We start from the raw sequence: 18,879 nt of genomic DNA, 5'->3' as shown, positions 1-18,879 counted from the left end.
AACATTTTGTTTAAAAAGCAAAGCAGGTGGAAGAAGCTTGAAATGTGAGCTTTTCCATGAGTTTTTTGGGGGTTTAACGTCAAATAAGCAGCATTACTCCTCATGTAAAGACGTATTTATACGCTGCACCTCCTCTCAGTGTTTCTCTAACTACAACCGGCTCCTCAGCATCTCCCATGCTCGACGTTTCCCTGAGGAATCCCCTCATAAAACAGCTTTCTCATGATGAAATAATCCCTCTTTCCCCTCATTTACCTCACACCGCCCATAATTAAAAGCATTTCTCTCCCGCTCGTTTTTCCTTTTTCCCTTGGAAGAGTTGCTTTAAAGACGCCGACCCTCTCAGAACTTTTCTATCTGTTGTGGTTTCCCTTGGCGACTTTCTCCGTGATGAGATGTCGTAAAAAGAAAAAACGAAGCCGTCACGGGGAAAATACACATAGCCACTAAAAAACCCCAGCTTACACACAAACAAACACACACACAGACACACACACACACACACAGACACACACACACACACACACACACACACACACACACACACACACACACACAGGCCGCAAATACAGACCACATCCCATCAGGGGGCAAGTAAACAAACAGAGAGAGGATGGAGAAAGTGTGTGAAAGAGAGGAATTAAAAGTGTAACTACAGTCACATTATTATTATTATTATTATTATTATTATTATTATTATATTGGGCTGCAGAAAACTCCAAGAACACACATTGTATTAGCAGCCTCCTCCTGCAGCCATACCTCCCCCTTAAAAGGGAGCAGGCAGACACATGGAGGTAGACTCCAACGATCCAACTTTGAGCTCAAACTTGAACTAAAAAGCAAATAGAAGCTTCCTCGACACGAGCCAGTGAGGAGGAGGGAGGAGGGAGGAGGAGGAGGGAGGAGGAGGAGGAGGAGAAGGGAGGAGGAGGTGAGGAGGTTTTGGGGAGCAGAGGGCAGCTCAAATAACCAGCTGCCTCAGCATCTGCTGCAGCTCCTGAAGGAGGAGCTTCCACTAAAACACACATCTGCAGGTCAACAGCACCATGGCAGCAGCTTCACACACACACACACACACACACACACACACACACACACACACACACACACACACACACACACACACACACACACACACACACACACACACAGGTGAGGTTACACATTTAAACCAGCGTGAACCCAAATATGTCATTTTGTGGAAACAACTTATTTCATTCAGGATTTCTGGAAAGAGACATCGGGTTTTTCCAGATTCGTCTCATTAAAATGGGAAAAATCTGATTTAATTAACATGAAACTAGATTGAGCACCATGAGGTGATTTGGGGTGAACTGTCCCTTTAACACAGAAAAGAAACATGCCAGTAATCTGATAAACCTGCCTTTAAACCGCCAACTAGAAGGAGAGAGAACATGGATAACAGACGACCGTCTCACACCACGACCCGTCTCACACCACGACCCGTCTCACACCTCAACCTCAGGGTCACTCAGCAAAAAGCATTGTTGGCTGCAGGTGTAACTGCCATGTCCTGACTCTGGACCAGACCCAGGACCTCCTCCTCCTCCTCCACACCCCTCCTCCTTCTCTCTGGTCCCTTCTTCTTCTCCCCCCTCTTCCTCCTCACCCCTCCTCCTCCTCCTCCTCTCTGGTCCCTTCTTCTTCTTCTTCTTCTCCCCCCTCTTCCTCCTCACCCCTCCTCCTCCTCCTCACTCCTCCTCCTCTCTGGTCCCTTCTTCTTCTCTCTCTCTCAGCTTTCTGACACAAACATCAAAGTGAAGCCTCCTCCTGCATCTCTGCCGACTCGCTGATCCGCTCCCTTCACGACTCCTCGCCGGCGCTCCGACTTCAGTCCTTCGTCAGCCTCCTGCACTCGTTAACCTCTCTCTCCCTCTCTCCCTCTCTCCCTCTCCTCTACAGCAGAGGCTCAACATCAGCAGTAACGCCACCTTCAGTGAGACGACTGACATCATAGACACACACATGCTGGATGGGACTACACACACATGCACACACACACACACACATACAAGCTATAACAATGTCCCAGCTGCACACACACACACACACACACACACTCTAGAATCTCCTTGCCCACCCTCGGTGCTCCTTCTGTGTTTCGGCAGCCAGCATCGATCAGCAGGAGTCCAGCAGCCTCTGTGGTGTTGTTATCCTTACTGATGAAGTATCTCCTCCTCCTCCTCTTCCTCTCTAACCTCTCTGCAGATCCCCACCCCCCCCACCCCCCCAGTCCCCGAACGCCGCTACCAAAAAAAAAAAAATCCCAGTCAGCTCCCGTCCCGGAGCTCAGAAACTGCCTTCAACAGTCCGGACCACAATGCAGTGACTACAGCTACGCAGGTGTTATTGGCAGAGCCTGCAGTGGTGCTGTTCAGCCTCCGGGGGGAGCCGGTTAAGAGGAGAGAGAGGGAGGAGAAGGTAAAGTATGCAGGACTCACTGTATTTATCTCCGTCCCTCCACGGAATGACTGCTGATGAATGGGCTCTTTAATCAGGGCTTCATTCCAACACTGTCTAATCAATTACACAACTTAATTGCATTCAAGGGGCTTCTGCATATACATATATATATATATGTATATATATGTATATATATATATGTATATATATACTGTATATATATATGTATGTATGTATGTATAGGAGGTTTAGCTGTGTAATGCTGTTTGAAAACAGGGAGTCTAGAGAATCTGGACTTGGCACCGGCGCCGCGGCGTTCCCGCATGGCTCTTAAATGTAATTAAACACGGCATAAAGCTGCTTTAACTAAACGAGTGATGAGCCGGATCGATGGGAGAAACAGGAGAAGCAGGAGAAACAGGGAAGGAGGTGGCAGAGGGAAAAAGAGTCAAACTCACTGACTTTTTTTTTCTGATCGCGTGATTTATAACATGTCCATGTTTTAAGAGATAAAAAGACTCTGAATAATACTGTCTTATAAGCCTCCAAACACGTGACATTAAATAATAAACTTCACATGGTGGAGAGTTCAGGCTTCGTGTGACCTTTGGAGCCAGCGGAGGAAGACTGTGGTGATAATGAGATGAAGAACTCTTCCTCAGGTGAAGCTGGTGTAAATGGACAGCTGTGCATCCGACAAGCCAGAGTGCAGGTCTGAGTGGTGTGGAGATCTCAAACTGTGAGCATCTGCTGCTCTCTTGGTGTCAGGATGAGAGATATGATGTCCAGCTACGCCTGGAAGCCATTTTCCATTTTGTGTGTTTCCTGGGATCTGAATGTGACGCATCTCCCTCTGAAACCATCATTATGTCGGTCCTTCTAACCACCTAATCCCCAGGTAATAGCAGGCGGGCGGCGTTCCAACAGGAGTTTACACAAATGGTACGCTCCGCGTTTTGCTCGCAGCCTGGAGAGATCAAAAATAATAACTTTATTTACAGCGACAGCGAGTTCCCCACAACAAGTTTAAGAGGCTGTAATCTCAGGGGGGGGAGATGAGCTGTTGTTGCCGTGCCAACTGTCAATCGCAGCCGAACCTGGGTGTGTTATAGAGCTGTGTTTACGTGGTGATAAAGCACTTATTAACTGCAACACCAGATGTGACATACAATCAATTCATACAAAGCTCTGTTTGTTTGGCGTTTTTCTTCCAGGAAAAAGGGGTTAGCGTGTTGCTTTCAAGGTCCCAGCACGTGCCTTGCTCATGGGCGCTTGAGCAGCTGCAGCACGGGAGAATTTGATTTATTTTTTGGGGTGAATAGCAGGAGAGAAGTCAGTGTTTGTCCACACACACTTCGTCTTCTTGTCGGGGGAGAAATCCTGAGCAGAAAATGGCATTTGGACGCAGTCGGCTTAATCGAGCTCGCAGGAAAATAAATAAAAGACTTTAAACACGAGCACGCGTCCGGACGACAGCAGGAATAAAAGAAAGATGTGTTTGTTGACCAATTACAGACAATCAGCGACAGCAGCGGGATGTTTAAGGGAGCACAGAAGCTCTCCAAGTACCCAGCATCAACACCGATTTAACTGCCGACCTCTGACCCCCACCATGAAAACACGTTCCTGTTCATCCAGGAGGACCCGAGGACGAGATTTACAGCGTTAAAATAAGACGTGTTTTCATAATCTCACTGCTTTCCATGATGAAAACATTTCTCCTGTCAGGGCAGATTATTATAGTATATTACAGCTGTAAGGAAAGAATCGTTAGATTCTGCCTCAGTAACGAGGCCGTTTCCTGTGCGAGTGCTTTTACATCATAAAACAGAAATCATGAAGTGACATTTACAACGTTAAGTTCAAGTTCGGGCATAATTAAGTGTTCAAAATGACTTTATTTTGGAGGAATGAAGGAGTTTGGCAGCGTGGAATCCTCCGCTGTCCTCTAATTAAAGCCACTTCATGTATATGTAATCATGTACAAACTGCAGTGGTGTATTTTAAGTTGTTGTTTTTTTTTAAATCATCTAATTCTGTCACTGTTATTTAATGCCCCCCCCCCCACCCCCCCTCTACAGGACGCTTTATGACGGAGATAAAAATATTAGAAATCCCATAAATAAGCGAAACCGAAGCAGCAGTGTGTTCAAGCCATCATCTCTGCTCTTAAAGTACAGACATGTAGACTGCAGCAGATGCTGAAGTAGTCTCACACACACACACACACACACACACACACACACACACACACACACGCTGCATCCACACACAGCAAGGTTTATGAGACTTCATGCAGTATCTCACCTCACCATGGTAACCGCAGCGTGTGAGGCAGCGTCTGGCCCGTCGGCTCTGCGGCCTGCGAGCCAGACGCCGCCTCCATCGTGCTGGTGGAGGGCACACACACACACACACACACACACACACACACACACACACACACAACCTCACTAGTATTTTAAGCTTGCACCCTGGAAGGAAGAAGCGAACCGTGATGTTCTCAGATGCAGGTTGGCTCTGGACACTTGTGAATTATAATTAACCAAGAAACAGGAAATGTAGCTCCAGCAGCTTTTATAAATAGCCGGCGTTATGTATGAGTGTGACATTCAGACTGTCTGGGGAGCCTGAGGACGGACCCACGTGTTAATTAGCTGCTAACTCACAAGATGAGCTCCTTCCACACACTGCATCACCTGATCGCCGTGGTAACAAACGGCACGGCGGCCCCGGGGCTCCTAGCTGACACCCGGCTATTCCAGGACGCCGCCGGGGCCTCTGCAATCATTCCTTCAGACCGGATTAGTCACACTTCCTCAGAGCATCTGACTGGCTCACTGTTCATTAAATCAAGATGAGGCAGCCGCCGCCGCCGCCGCCACCGAGTTTGCCTGGTTTGTGGTCTTAAAGACCCGGGGGCCCCAGTGGAGCCTGATTCGGAGGCACTTTCACTCAGAGACTTGTTGCTTTTAAGCCACGGCTCTCTAAGACAGTGATGGTGATGAGAAATTATGTAGTTTTTTTATAGTATTGAATGCAGGGAAGTGAGAACCCACAGGGGTCTGTGATCGGGCCCCTGCAGATATGTTTATATTTACAGTCCTGAGCCCACAAAGCTATCAGGGACCCACCGACTGCTAAGATCTGGGATCAGCTGATTGGACGCTTTTGCTGTTTGTGTAAAAAGAAAGAAGCTCCATTAACATGCGGCACACAACACATGTCTGCTTGGTATCAATCAGGACCGCCATCTGCCTGTTGAGAAGCAAATTAATGTAGATGGGGAGATTGATGGGTTTTTGATTGGGGTGCCAGCCAGACTGCCAGGAGTCCGGGTCCGCTGCTTTCTATATTTTATTATTAACAAGCCTGGACGAGGACAGAGACACTCCGCCTCGTCACTTAGCGGAGCAGCCAGACCGCTAAACCCATGATTGTTATTGTACACTACTGTGGAGCGAGAGACGAGGAGCCGCTTTGGTTCACTTTCAGACGTCATTCTGGACGTTTCCTTCCTGCTCTGTCAAGTGTTGACTTCCACCTGATGCAGTATTTAGTTCATGTTTCTTTATTATAAGATGCTAAATATGAGGATATGTGAGTGTCTTTCTCTGTGGCTTCATGAACAGTATTTTAAAAATCTAAATGAGCCATGAATCATAATCCTTCCTTTTCATTATCCAGAATTCACAATGATGATATGTTCCCTGGAATAAAGTTTTCAGGAATCTGAGTCTGATGTTTGGCCAGCAGAGGGCTCCACCACACTAACCCTAAAGCCTCTCCATCACAGCAGCACCCTGAATTAACTGTCCTGTGGGTGGGGGGGGGGGAGTTAATGATTCATCCAAAGATCATCTGTAAATCAGTGAGGGAGGAAGCCAGGACGGCCGGCCACTTCAAATGCAGAGTGGCTTTGGCTCTTTGGGTAGTAATGAGGCATATTTCCCTGTGTTCTCTGCAGCCATAACCTATAAACCAGATCCCCCCGAGTCCAGACCTAAAGGAGCACTGTCGGTAAGCTGAAGGGCAGAATGCATGAAATGCCCCTTTAAAGGCTTCCACAAATAGCTGGAAAGATGTAGAATCTTTCTGAAATAATTAACTGAACGCGTCACTAGACGGCGAAAAAGAGTCCTGATGTGGAAAAGTCTGGAAAAAATAAATGATGTCATCCGTGAGAAGTTATTTAAAAAGACGTGGGCATTATGTTGAGACACTATGTTGAGATGAATTCTGGGAAATGTAGGGTTCATACGAGGGGCCGGTCGGACCACGATGCTCTACTGCTGCAGAAGCATGTGGCATTGATTTCAAGCAACGGTTGCTATGCATACTTAATGATGTCGGTAATCAATGGGAATTCAATTAGCCGGCTTAAAGAAGCCATATCCGAGTTTTCCTAATCAACTCAAGTCCAATTCTTGGGACTTTACGAGCACACCTGCAACATTTAAATGTAGAAATATCATTTCTACCGTTTTATTCCTTCCACGTGCTCCGCTGTCAGAGTTCATTAGAGAGTCCTCCTCCACCAGAGAGAAGATAAATCACGTTAGTTCGTGGCTTCATAGGAAAGTCTGGTGCACCCCCCCTCCCCCACTGTTCATCTCCCAGTGTGAGGGAGTCAAACGAGCCGCTCTGCACACTTCCATGACCTCTGCCCCCCCACACCATCTAGTCATTACTTAATTAATGTGGCAGCCCGACTGTGGAGGTGTGTGTGTGTGTGTGTGTGTGTGTGTGTGTGTGTGTGTGTGTGTGTGTGTGTGTGTGTGTGTGTGTGTTGCTGACTACGAAGGAATCAGGGGGAGATTGGGGTCCCGACCTTCAGGGCTTGGAGACGTAATGAACCTCGTTGCCCTCCTGATAGCACCGTCATCGGGGAGGTCAAAGGTCTCCACTGACTCCCTGAAGGTCAGGGTCCGTATGAACACACGGCACTGACATTTAAACCCCACGTCTCTTTAAAAGGCTGCAGAAGGGACGAAGAGGACGCATCCAGCAGCAGAATCCCAGAAACCATCTGCTCTGTGGGCGTCGATGGGCCGGCGGCCAGACTCACTCACACAGGCACCTGTCTCACCACCTGAACCGCCACACAGACACCTGTCTCACCACCTGAACCCCCACCCCCGGTAGATAAATAAACCTCCACCCACTCAACTGATGCCAGCGCGCGTCATGGTTACCAGTTACCCAGTAACCCAGTAGAGGGACCTGCAGACCAGATCATTCATCGACTCTTCCAGTGATAGTGGTGTTAATCCCCCATAGGGGGGGGGGGGTTAGAGCTGCTAACCTAACTACACAGGACCACTGCTGCATCCAGGCAGAAGTAAAGCCAAGGTGGATGTAGCTGCATCCTCTCTACCGGCCAGCAGGGGGCGGACTCCTATTCTATTATTCTAGTGTATTCTGTGATGGGAATCATGCATCTCATCTTTTTTTGTTTGTTTTAACCATAGAAGTGAAATTTAAAAGCTGCATTCAAGGATTCTGTTAGAAATAGATCATCACCTAGTATAAGCAAAGAAGCCTCCAGATCCAGGAACAGCCCAGAGTAAGAGCGTGGGTTAGTTTACAGTAAACGCAGCGTGGAGGTGCTGAACATCTGGGGATTTTGCCGGGGCCCTGAATCACAGGTGACTGCTGCTGAGTCACCGAGTCCACAGAGTGCAGTCTCTCCTCGACACTGTGAGTCGCTCATTCCTGCCTCGCGTGTCATCAGTCAAGGTTTAGGGTTCTTATTGGGGAGGGGGGGGGTGAAAGTAAAACTGCTGTGTCACTGCTTGAACTCCGGTTCCCTCTCGTTTCCGCCCCTCTTCCTCCCGATGATCTGAACAGGCTGTAATACGCAGCTGTTACAACAGAGGTCAGAGTTCATTCTGTCAGGATTTCCTTCTCTTGCTTTTGGACTGGAGAGGGAAACAGTCCCGTCTGGAACACGAGGCTGCAGCAGCGTCGCCATCTCTCACACAGCTACAAAAACAAGAGGAAGCATGTGTGTGAAGGAGGTAACCAGAGAAACGGCTCAAAGAGGAGCCATTGAAATATAAAATATCACATTATGAGTCTTGCTCTGGAGTCAAAGTTCGATCAGGTGAAGCCGACCTTGCAGGAGATCCGTGATGTGGAGTGAAACCTGCCGTCAGACGGGTGGAGCTGCAGAGGAACGAGCAACGCGTGGTGTTGTTTTGGTTCGGAGTGAACCTGCAGGACTATTTTTGACCCGCGTCAACTTGACAAATGGCCTCCGGACTTTCCAATTCCCTGTGACTTTGTTCCTCTCGCTCCTGATTTCTATTGTTTGGCACTGAAAAAAAAAAAAAGCAACACGCAGCCTTTCTGCTGCAGGACACTTGGGGCGTAGCGGTGACGGTGGAGGCCGACCAATCAGCACGCATGCAACTTAACGTGCATTCAAAGGGAACTCACACAGCATGCGTGAAAATCCTCATCACAGCCCTTAAATGCTGCCCTCCCCTCCGCTTCCCAGAGCTTCCAACGGGGGAGAACGGGGGAGAACGGGGGAGGAGTGATCAGGTTACAAGAAGCTAGCGGCTGACAGCGTTATTTATGAGCCGTTCCTAATGGATTTAGAGTGACAGCAGTTTCGGTCCACTGGCCGGGTCAAAGGCAGACAACAGAGAGCTTTTGCCATGAGGGTGACAGACAGCTTTGTAACGGAGGGGGGGGGGGATGGAAAATGGAAAGGAAGGGAACAAGAAGAAGACGGGTCAAGAAGAAGAAAAAAAGAAGCTGCACGGGGGAAACTTTCCCTCTCTCCGAGGAGTGAGTGATGTGGAGATGTGTCTGGGGCGGGGAGGGTTTTTCCATTCTATTTGCCCCGCGTCTAGACCCGGGGTCAACGAGGACGGGCCAATAAAACAGGTCTGAGACCAGCTTAGACGGAGTCACACTGATGAGAGGCTGCAGGGTGGAGGAGGCGAGGACGCTCCGACGGTATGGTGGTTCACTGGTGCTCTGATAGCTGAGAAACACACGGCTCAGCAGAAAGACCTCTCCGTCTCAGAGAACAGTCCACAATCTCGCCCTCGTCCATTAGCTTCCATTAAATAGGGCAATTAGAAAGTCTGCAGCAGCGAGGAGAAACTCCACCGTTTCCTGAACCCCTTCCAACGGATAAATACATAAATTAAACATTTGGGCGCTCCGGATCAAAGTGGGTTGTACGAGTGTTTGATGTCGGCACGGATTGCAGCGTGCATATTTAAAAGAAGAGGAAGCACAGTGTGTGTGTGTGTGCTGATTAATGTGTGTGTGTTTGGTAATCAGAGGGATCAAACGGCCGGGTGGACTGCCGTGGAGGAGCGTGACCGAGGGCCTCCTGCTCCTTCTACTCCTTCCTCCTGCATCAGCCAGCCGGGTGTGTTTCACAAACACACAGTAACGGCTCTGGTAAGTTTCATGTCAGAACAAAGAGGGACTACTTTCTTCCTCTGGGGGGTTGAGAAGCGACTCCAGCCTCCACCTCCACCTGGTCCCAGCTACACCCGGTCCTAGACCCGGTCCCTGGTCCCAGCTACACCCGGTCTAAACACTGATGGATTTGTTTTCCCTGATGAAGAAGGAATAATCCCAGGAGGAGCAGAGCTGCGACCCGAAGGCCACCAAGCAATCTGTCTCCACGCTGCTGCCGGAGCACGCAGGTTCACCGGCGTTGTTCCATCGATTGTTTGCCTCAGAGAGAGCAAATTATAAAAAATGACTGTGTGTTACCATGAAGTGTGTGTACGTGAGAGTGTGTGTAATGCGATTGCACAGATTTTTTTCTTACAAACTACAAACTCTCTTCCATTTAAAAACAATTTCTTGGAGCAGAATTCACAAAGTGCAGCAGATTTCATGCCGTATGCATTAAAAAAAATCTATAATAGCCTCGTCTGTTTATTTGCACGCAGACACACGTGCTTTATGTGAAGTTTTCCAACATCAATATGTGAAGCTTTAAGGAACAAGAGGCCGAGGGGAGAAGAACAAGACCTTGAACGTTAGAAACAGTCCAACACAAATGTGGGAGGCAGACGGAGATGAATGAGATGAAGATCAGCTGAGAACATGCATGAAAGAGCAGGTTTCGTATCTGCAATGCGTGCTGGGTAATATGCATGTATGTAAGACAGTGTAGGTAGTTATTATGCTAAACCAACACCCCAGAGGAGAGGTGACGGAGGTGATGGAGGGCTTCCTCAACCCCTGAGATGGTGGTGTTGGATCTCCAGTGGATGCTGCTGCCTGCAGTGAATAACAAGCAGGAGATCCAGACACGTTGCAAGAGGAATAACGCGGCGGCAAAACCAATAAGTGTTCCTGCGCCGAAGTAATAACATGTCTCTTAAAGGAGCCTGCGGTCTGGCAGATAGAGTGTGCTTCACAGAAGTGCTGCGGGAGTGAAATAAATCATTATCTGGAGTTCATTATTCAGCCAAGTGAGAAATATCCAGCTGCTGGGAGAGATATGATTTCTTTTTTTTACTGATTTTTGATGCAAAGTGTTTGAAGCGTTCAAATCAGGGCCGTGTTAGGAAGGTAAATATGTTTATCTGAAGGGTAAGTGCCTTGTTGCTACAGAATCTCCGGGTGTGGAAGGCCCACAGCTGCTGACCTTTTCACTGCGGTGCCTCACATCAGGGTTTTACTGGGTCCAGCACAGACCAGCAGGAGGACTGGGTTACCATCAGGGTTTTACTGGGTCCAGCACAGACCGGCAGGAGGACTGGGTTACCATCAGGGCTCCTCATATCTTCAGGAGGGCTGGGATTATTTAAACAAGTCTGTCCGTTCTGTTACTAGTCTTCTTCACCCATCGGTCCGTCCTCCAGCTGTCAGGCTCAAGGGCACTTCAGCCACGACGAGTCATCTTAACGGGAAAGAAGGACTTGGTGACCCGTGGTGCATGATGGGAATAGGAAGAACATTCACATCTGTGGGGCCGAGGGGAGGGACATGACGTTTCACTGCCGGGGTTCTGGCCTCAGACCTCCTCGCCTGTCTCACCCCCCACCGTCCTGTCGTCCCCTTGGCGTCTCCGTCGGTGCTAATGTGAAGGAGGAGCAGGTTTGGGACGGGGAGCTTTGGTTGTGACAGCTCGGGGAGTTAGACTCCTGCAGGAGGAACGTCCCGGAGTGTGTTTGTGATTTACCTCCTCCGATGCCACGTCGGGAGGAGATAGCCATTCATTTCAGCTGCAGCTGTACTTCTGACATATAAATACACAGTATAACGTATGGCTTCTCTTGGAGGCTGTAATCCAAAGTGCTTTACAGTATGGAAGGTGGGGATCCAGTGGGAATCACCCCCCAACGCTGTAAATCAGCAGAAAAAAAAACACGTTACCCATAAACCCCGGGCCTCGCTGAGGTTGTTTTAAAGAGAACCTGACAGAATAAACAATACACCCTCCTCATGTCAGTTCATTAAACTGTGAAGCACGTTCAGGGTTAAATGCAGATTAGATGCCAGCGGAGGAGGATTTCTGTCACTTTCTGCCAAATCTGCTTCTTTAAAACAAGGTGTTCACAGCAGCAGTTCCTTGACTTTAGTTATTAAGTTATGAATACAATTAGAAACAGTGTGTAAATGGTGATTTGTAGAGGGTGTGGTCTGTCACATGATGCCCAAAAAGACCTTTTCCCCACAGACTTAAACGGAGAAAGTGAAGTCTGCAACTCAGCACATCAACTTCCCAGTTCGACCACTTTAATACGCCTCATTTAAACCTTTATTAAAATGAGAACGCTAACAATCTTCTCATTAAACTCCCTGCAAGAAAAGCAAATAAGTGCATTTCTCATAATGTCAGACTATTCCTTCGGGGAAAGTCAGGGTGAGTGCTGGTCACCATCACTTTAAAGTGATCACAAACTGAATTCTCACCAAAATAAAAGCATGAGGATGTGTAAATGTGGGTGTGAGAGGTACATGTGTTTGTATTATGAGCTTCTCCGTCCTTGTCCTTCTCTTCCTTCCTTTTCCACGCCATCCATCATCCACTGAGGTCATCAAATCATTCATCAGGGCAACATTTGACCTGGCTTTCATGGGGGATATAACCGGAGGAAAAAAATCTGCTTTTTTGCAAAAAAAAAACGTGATGATCTTCTATTTTTCTTTTTTTTTAAGAATGTGGGCAACCCCATAATTATCGCTGAAATCCAGAATGTTCCATAAGCTTTGAGGTCATGTGACGTCAAGACAAAATGATAAAAAAAAACAAGCAGTGAGTCATTTTCACCGATAAAAAGTGGAAGGCTTTGTAAACGATACGCTCCTCTCCATCCAGGCTTTGGGATGTGTGGCCCCTGAAACCGTAGACTCCAGGCCACTTGGTTTTTGTGGAGCGTGTCAGTAATCCCCCCCCACCCCCCAACAGAGAAAGTGATATTTTGCAGCCACGGGGGAATTACCCCCATCGCCACAAACCTCATCTTAATACCCCAACACACAGAGGATCCAGTGAGGGAGGGGGGATGAAAAGAGTGACATCGCATGAAGCAACTTCTCTTCAAAGGCAGCTCTCAGATCAGTTCGTAAGGCAGCCAGCTGGCACTCACACACACTGTACAATGTGGAGGTCTGATGTTGAAGACTTGTTATTGTTCAGCAGGGTCAGTGGCTCTGATTGAAGTGGAACTGGATCCACGCTGGTCTATCTGTGACCCCCCAGCAACATCTGGCAGGACCGGGTCTAACCTCCGCTGCCCTTTGACTTCCTGTCTGGCTGTACGACCAGAAACAGCACTTTGAGTTTGCTCTTCATCCTCATTTATGTGTTTACACCTGCTGTTAAAGGTGGGTTATTATTATGGGATGGCAGCAGCTATAAAAGGAGCTCCAAAGCTAATAAGAAAGGCCGTATCTGCAGATAATGGTGTGGAGCTGAAGCAGTTTTTGCAGAGTTCGATGTCATGATATTATTGGTTGGTGCTCGCTAAAGTCGGCATGTGTAAGCATTTGGGATTTTAACATAATTCAATGCAACTAAAAACCCTCCGTGATGTAAAAGCTGACAGCCGAAGCAGCTCAAACATCACATCTACACTGTGGTTCCTTCAGCTCTGTGCTGATAAGCAGGAATGTGCGTCGCCTCCGGTTCCTACAATACCTAACTAGAGCTGGAGGTTCTTTCCCACAGCCGGACTGACCTGAGAGCAGCCAGGTAAACGCCCACTGACCCTCCGCAAACAGAGCCGGCTATATGGCGAGGCATGTCAGCGTTATCTCAAGTCCCTCGTCCTCTGAAAGAAAATGCATGAGCACCCTGCTTCATTATTTAGTTTAGCTACTGATACTTTTAAAATGGAAGTGGACTCTCAGAGAAGTAGTTCTTAAAGGATCAGGGAAGCTTCGACGAGACAAAGATCACTAAAATAAAATGTAAAGAAAACAAGAACAGACACAGTCAAGCCGTCGGTCTCAGGTTGGTCTGGAAGTGAGACGTACCAGCATGCGGCCCTCGGGGGTTGACCTTTGCCCCCCCGCCCAGTCATTTGTCAAACAAACAAGTGGTAATGTATCTCTGGGACTGGAAGGGTGCCTCACACAGCACCCTGAGCCCCGCAGGAATGCGGCAGCCAGCATGTTGGAAGGGTTGTGCAACAGTGGATCACATCAAAAGCCGATACGCTCAATTAGTCTCCTGCAAAGGCCTCGAAGGCCGAGGGGCGAGCAGAGCGCTGGGCTCTGTGACGGCGGCTCGGCGGGGTTTTCAGAGGCTCAGTCTATGTCAATGTCGCTGATGTTTGAACGGTGATTTAGCTCCAGTGGCATAAAATGAGCTTCATACGTCTGCAGGGAGCTAAAAGGACCGCTGATCAATCCGCCTCGATGATTTAGAAGCAAGGAAAGCAGAGAAGGCAGAGTGTTTTCTCTGAGTGCATCTTCTCTTATCCATGCAGACTCAGACCAGAACTACAGCCGGTCCCAGAGGGATCGGACCGGCCCCTGCTCTCTCCCTACTTGGTTCAGTCCGAGGCATTTAAGGTAACAAGACAACAAGGAAGAGTTTAAGGCATTTCTAAAGAACATACACAGGAGGATTTGAGTCGTAGTGAATCTAAAGGATATAAAACGAAGCCTTTCAACCGTGGATCACCTCGGAATGAAGCGACGGCAGCCAGGACGTAAGGCTACTCCACTACCCAGCATGCTCCTGGCTGCCTGATGTCTGGTCGCCGGGAAACAAGACGGATGAAGTAAGACTTTAATGCGAACAAGGAAGGTTGGTGACTGCTGTGTCCACAGGACCCTAATCCATCGTGGGGAAGACCCCAGGACAGGAGACCAGGACTCTGGAGGAGGAGGTCTTCACATCCTCTGTACGGTATGAGTGAAGGGAGCCTCCGTCACCGCCGGTAAACACAATCAGCTGGTTGTGAAACATGAATGGGATGTCTGTGTAATTGTCAAAAGGAATTACGCGGCGGGAACAAAAAGCAGAGAAATCTTTGCCGAGGCGACGCTGTCGAACAAATTAGGGCTCGACGATATTCCTCCTGTCCCCCCCCCCCTCCGTGCATACTGAACAAAGCAGAGGCAAGGGTAAGCATGTTTGTTACACATCATTAACCACTGGATCATGTTGCATTGCCACTAATGCGCTGAGACAAATCTGCTTCCCTCCAATGTCACTGATAAGCTTCCCTCTATCTCTTATCTCGCCTCCTCAACGCCATCCAACACGTGGCTCATTAGGAGATCGCAGTCTTAATAACGGCTCGTTATCTCCTCCCGACCAGACCAGACTAATTGAATCCACAGCCAGATAGTGATCTAGTAAGTGTGTCAGTGGATTAGTAGGGCCTGTCACCACGGTAACCCAGAAGTTGGAGTTACTTCCAAATGACTCCGCCGAGCGTCCTCGCTCAATATCCGCCCGATAAGGTTTCCCTTCCTGAGGCGAGTGCCGCCGTCCCTCGCCGTTCTCAGGAGGACGCCAGCAGGAAATGAGACCAGATGCAAAACAGGACGGTTCACTGACTTGACACCTGCTTGTTGCCAGGCCTATTGTCAGCTTGTTTATCTGATACCAACAAGAAACTTTTAATTTGGAAAATAAAAGACGACCTCTGGGTCTTTGTCTTTTATTTCGCTGCCAGCCTCCTTTTGTGTGTTTGCCCCACATCCTTGTTTTCCTTCCTTTTTGCAGGATTTTTCAATGAAATAGCCACCAGACACCGTGGATGTCGGCGCTGGCGTGAACCGGGTACGTCAGCTGGTTGTGCTTCCAGAATAGTAGAAGAAGAAGCATCTGATAACGTCCCGGAAACGTCATGGTGGATTCTGACAAAATCACAAAAATCCCTGCAAGTCGTTCCGTCTCTGATCTTTGTCAATCCGCTCTCTTCTCAGCGTTTCCTTTCTCATGAACTCCAACAGTGTCAACTCCTTCTCCTCCCAGGGGCATCTTCCTCCTCCTCCTCCTCCTCCTCCTCCTCCTTTCTCTTGTGAGAAATGGGCTTGTTGCAACACAGGAACTCCTGCTGGCCAAGGCAATCCCTCCTGGACTTCATCTGAGCGCTGGTGGAAGTTCATCTTGGGATGCATGTGGAGCTCCAGAGGGGGCGTTGGGAGATAAGAGGAGAAGCTGAAGTCTTTATTGAAAGCATGTTTAATCGACACACAATAAGAGCCGATTTCCTTTTATTCAAAACGCAGGTGCATCGCAGTTTCAGCCAAAACAGCAAGTGCAGCAAGCGATTCATCTTTAAATAGCGTCTACCCTCAGCTGACGTGGTTAAAACCTGTCTGAACGGGGCCGAGCACACAACAACGAGCCCGGGTCGCTGATCTGGATCCGAGCCCGGAGAACACATGAACACATGAAGAGGCTGCGGAGGGGAGGTGATTGGAAAGGAGGCGGGCGGAGCTGGAGAGCCTCCAAACAGGTGCTGCTGCTGCACCGCCGGCCCAACAGGAGGCTGGAGGCAGCGTGTGTGTGTGTGTGTGTGTGTGTGTGTGTGTGTGGTTATATTATCTTATCCTCTTGGGAACCGGTCCTGATCTCCTGCTTCCTGCTCCGGGAAAAGAGACGGACGGAGCTGCAGAGATAAATGTGCCCTAGTCAAAATAACTCTGTGTGTGTGTGTGTGTGTGTGTGTGTGTGTGTGTGTGTGTGTGTGTGTTACGTCGCATATTGAGATTTTGGCAAAATGAAATGCCAAGCCACACGTTTTCCATCCACCACGTTTACAGCCAAGCGAGCACGACGAGATTACTTCATTAATCAATAACTCTGATAAATGATGGAATTCTGACACACACACACACACACACACACACACACACGCTCAAAAGAAACACACACTTCAAAGCAGTGAGGTGGTTGGAGGCGTCAGAAGCGGACTGACAGGTTTGGATGGGGGGGAACCCAAGCCGACCACTGGCAGAGACTTCAGAGGAGAATGTCAACATCGACAGCCTCCTAGTAACACACACACACACACACACACACACACACACAGACACACACACACACACACACACACACACACACACACACACAGACACACACACATACACACACACACACACACGGACACAAACGTTAAGCTTGCCTTTGAGGTTTTAACGGAGTTCTTTTGCCGCCGGTGCACTCACACAGCAACAATAACTCCCAAGTGCTCGACTTGGAGGTGTATCTTACTTTGTCTGCTAGCACTCATATAAACACACACACACACACACACACACACACACACACACACACGATAAATCCAAGTGACACGGTTGTCTTTGTGGAATATCATATTTCACCTGTTAGCACACACACACGGCTTCCACTGCTGTTTGCCTCTGTGGTGGATCTTATTTCATCTGCACACACACACACACACGCACACACACACACACACACACACACACACACTCCAGAGGCTGTCTTTGAGATACACCTCCAGAATCTTCTCAGAAAAAGACAAGTTTCGTGGGCTGAACAACAGCGCTCTGTAAACTCAGGTAGCATCACAGTGTGACTCCGAGCTCAGACGTCAGACAGCTGTCTGTCTGTCTGTCTGTCTGTCTGTCTGTCAGTCAGAGGACGCACTGTTCAGCCTGAAGCTCCAGAGGAAACACACTCTGTGACACACACACACATTCTGGGTCACTGAAACCTTGTAGATGTGTATATGACTGTCTGTCTGCTCTTCTTCTCCCTTCCTGTCTTCCTGCTCTGATAACAGCGAGTTAGAGGGTTATCTGTCGGCATGAACACACACTCCTGGTCGTGTGTGTGTGAGTCCAGACAGACGTCGTCCCGGTGGCCAGTTATTCCTGTCGCTTCCTGCTGAGGACGAACGCCGACCTCACGACATCAAAGCAGATTCCAGCGAGTGTATCGCCACACACACACACACACACACACACACACACACACACACACACACACACACGGTTTCAAAGAAGAACTCGTCGCTGGTTTGCTGGAATAAACTTCTCTTCTCTCAGCTGTACGAGGTTTAATCCGTTTAGACGAAACTGTGTTAGAGGCTCTAATCTGATTAATGCATTTATAAATCCCAGCGGTTGCTTCCTTAAAAAAGGCAGCAAAGGAATGCTTTAGAGAGATTAGGATGAAATAACTCTTAGCATGCAAACAACTGGCAGCAGTGGTGAGAATCCCAGAGAGCTGATTATAAAGTAATAGAAATAAAAAACAACAGAAAGAGGAGTTCATTGGAGCGACCCGTTGGTGAGACGAGAGACAAATATCACAACACTGCATTAAAGAGACTTCTCCGGCCCGGCGTGAGTAAAGAGGCTGCTAGTATCATCATGAACCAACCAGCAAACATCGGAGAGCAGCTCAGATATTAAGACGGAGGGGAATCCTTTATAAAAAGTCATCAAATCTGCTCAGAACTAAAGGAAACGCTCAAGAAGCAGTCACATGACCTGAGTCCACAATCAACCCATTAAGGTTCTTATTTTCCAGGAGGTTTATCCTCGTCTCCAGGTTTCCGGCCTGCGGGATTTGCCAGATTTGCTCTTCACGGTTCATGACTAATTCGTTTCCCCTTTTGGATAATGCCGGTTTATTACAACTTGGACTCTGTTTTTGTAGTTTTGGCTAGCGTTAAATTCGAGTTATGACTAGAACATCGTCCGCAAGCAGAGTGGTCGCTGGGATGTGGGAACATGGCATCGCCACAGCAAAGTGCCAGATGATTGACGGGCTGTAACCATGCCAACGGCTGAGTCGATTTATTAAAGTTCTGAAGCTGAAACCAAAACTGCAACTCAAATATTGTAGTAAATCAATAGTGGTTACTGCACAATTTATTCGGCAGTTTGGCCGTTACCATCTTAGATTTTTGGCTACCACTGAAGGAAGTGACCATATTTGGACCGTGGAAGAGCGATGGATGGATCTGATGAACACAAGCAGCAGAGCGGCACCCTTACTGGATCTGGATCCATCTGGATTCT

The 18,879-nt window shown here is 48.4% G+C and overlaps 3 protein-coding genes across 7 annotated transcripts in view; 1 reads left to right on the top strand and 2 right to left on the bottom strand.

Annotated features, from left to right (window-relative positions):
* nav3 (neuron navigator 3) overlaps positions 1–18,879 on the bottom strand; it is a 209,790-nt gene that overhangs the window by 101,154 nt on the left and 89,757 nt on the right. The window lies entirely within an intron of this gene.
* The window catches only part of LOC311032187 (uncharacterized protein), a gene marked incomplete at its 3' end in the record, with an annotated part of 228,111 nt that overhangs the window by 189,921 nt on the left and 19,311 nt on the right, over positions 1–18,879 (top strand). The gene's annotated exons all lie outside the window — the stretch shown is intronic.
* The window catches only part of LOC311032188 (uncharacterized protein), a gene marked incomplete at its 3' end in the record, with an annotated part of 75,371 nt that overhangs the window by 48,675 nt on the left and 7,817 nt on the right, over positions 1–18,879 (bottom strand). The gene's annotated exons all lie outside the window — the stretch shown is intronic.

This window comes from Eutrigla gurnardus (assembly GCF_963514095.1).
Source record: "Eutrigla gurnardus genome assembly, chromosome: 21".
Classification (NCBI taxonomy): domain Eukaryota; kingdom Metazoa; phylum Chordata; class Actinopteri; order Perciformes; family Triglidae; genus Eutrigla; species Eutrigla gurnardus.
This window is presented reverse-complemented; position numbering and strand designations above follow the sequence as displayed.